Source organism: Pezoporus wallicus, unplaced genomic scaffold, assembly GCF_028554395.1.
Source record: "Pezoporus wallicus isolate ANWC-B61680 ecotype Strahan unplaced genomic scaffold, APGP_CSIRO_Pwel_v1 scaffold_6885, whole genome shotgun sequence".
In the NCBI taxonomy this organism is placed as follows: domain Eukaryota; kingdom Metazoa; phylum Chordata; class Aves; order Psittaciformes; family Psittacidae; genus Pezoporus; species Pezoporus wallicus.
This window is the reverse complement of record NW_026638858.1, coordinates 731412-733895: the sequence shown is the minus strand read 5'-3', so window position 1 is coordinate 733895 and position 2484 is coordinate 731412.

Genomic DNA, 2484 nt, shown 5'->3' with positions numbered 1-2484 from the left:
TGTATCAAGAGGAGATTTGCAGGAGCCTGAAGTAAACTTCACGTTTTTTCCAAAAGTCATACCTTGGTAGACAAAAAAAGTCATGGGACCAGGCAAAGTTTAGCAATAGCAAGGCTTTGGGGCACATAATACATGCTCTATCAGCAGGGGAAGCAAGTCCCCTACCTGCCTGCATAATCCACTACTTGTCCTTACAGGCTCAACTAGAAAGGATGTTTCTTCTGCTTTCTGGGTGAGCTGCGATTGCTTCCAAAAAGGCTCAAGCTAAGATGCTTCAGAAGTTGCAGATTTCAAGCCAAGTTCATAAGGTTATGTGCTGCCTCAGTGTAACATCAGGCAACTGGGGCGTGTCTCACAGTTTAAACTCACCTCCCGAATCACCAAGCTCGCAAGGAGCGAGCAATTTCCTCATGCCATAACCAGTCTGACCTCTTCTTAAGCGCTCCTCTCCAGCAGCGCAGGCTTCCTCCAGACTGCATTGTGCTGAGCTGGCTTCCTCCATGAGACCTCATTAGCTTGAGGAGCTGCCATCAAGGCAGCATTTAACTGAGGATGAATTTATTACAGGTCTCCTTTATTTTAAAACAGGAAAAGCCTGTTTAATAAGGAGAGTGGAAATACGCAGAGATCATTTTTATTTTTCCAGCTACTACAAAAATCTAGATAGCAAACCCCAGATAACTGAACATGCTGAAATTGGACTGAAAGCTCTCAGTTACCCCAAAGTTCCCAGAAAGATACCCTAATGCTGTGTGAAAGACCTCTGAGAAACCACACACTGTCCCTAATTTTCAGCTGAAAGCAGAAATTTGCTTTTCCTTTCTGTACCAGATAGGGCAGCAGGACAGTACCTCCAAGGCTTTCTTCCTAGACAACCAACGTGCTGAGAAGCTATTCATCACACTGCAGCCCAAGCAGGTGACACACCAAATTAATCTTGCTTGGAGCACCTCCAGCTGCTTCAGCTTTCAGGCCCAGAAATGGAGGGTTTCCCCCCCCAAATGAGACGCTACTGCCATAAAGACTGCATCAAGTCTTTCTTTTATCAGGTTGCTAGTAATCAGGTATGTGTGCAAGCAGACTCACTTTTTCAGGATCACCTCACCATTTTTAAGACTTCCCACCTTCAGTTTGCACAGGGCCCTCAGTTTGTTGTAAGGCACAGTTTTCAGAGAACACCAATGTTGATTCTTTTTTAATTCTCTTTTCCAACAGTTAATGACTCTCATCTCTTTTTGCACACCCACACTCCCTGTATTTAACATCTAGCTTTGGTTTGTCCAGCTGTGACATCCTGATAACCAACCCATCAGTTTTTCATAGTCTTTTATGCTAAAGGAACAAGCTGAGCTGTTCAAATACCTGTTACTTTTCCTGTAGACAAAGCCTATAAATAACTACCTGAAAACTGAGAATTCTATGAAAGGCTCATCTTTACCATTATCAGGTAGATCTGTAATGGCAAGAGCATGGCTGGGTTTTGACAAGATCTGTTTCCCATTAGGCTGTGTCAACTGGTGTTAACTCTGTCCTAATGAACCCCAGCTCAGAGCTCCCATTGCTTCCGAAGACTAACATCTAGGCAGCTTCATTAGCCACCCATCTCATCTGTGCTCCCTGAATGCTGGCACATTTGCTGTGTTCTGGAATTTCCCGTTTTCTCAAAATTAAACTTAAGCCTTTTGGGATTCATGCACATAAATTACTTCAGTGTGCTAGTTTACAGATGTTTATCTCCAGGTAGCAGCATTCCTCTTTAACCATGTAGTGGAAAGTATTCTTTAGGATGGAGGAACTATACTTCAATTTCTTTTGATCTAAAAACAAAAGGCTGGTCAGATACCTCTATTTGATGTGTCTGGCATCACTGGAATTGTTATTAACCAGATTGCAAGTGAGCAAACTCCACTAATTATCCCTCCCTTTGTCCGACATGCCTTTATGCTGTTCCCTGTGCCTGCCATAACACAGTGGTTATGGAAACTCACTTTTTAAGTCCAGAACCATTCCCACTCTCTTTTCCCTTCCCTCATTCCTGCCTTAACACTATGTCACCTGACCAGTAGCACTATGCATTTTCTGACTGCAAGATATTGATACAAGGGTATCTGAACATGTCATAAACCAGTTTACACCACCCAGCACCTCACTTAAGCCATGATCGAACTAGAGTTCACTTGGAATCTTTAATTATGACATGACCTTCAAAAAATCCCAAATCCTATAAAACATTCCAGTCCATTTACTTACAGACGGAGCAAGTTTATCTGATTTACATCAAAGAACTCCGCAATGCAGTATTTACAAGGGCTCCTTTTCTTAGGCATTTGACAACCAACAGATGTAGGAGGATGTTCAGACAAAAGCTGTAAGAGGCCAAACAGCTGGCACAGCCCTTTGTCGAACACTGCAGTGTTCACTACCAAAGTCAAAGGGATGTTCATTTAACCTAAGAAGTATTATGGACCAGACAGGCACCAATAA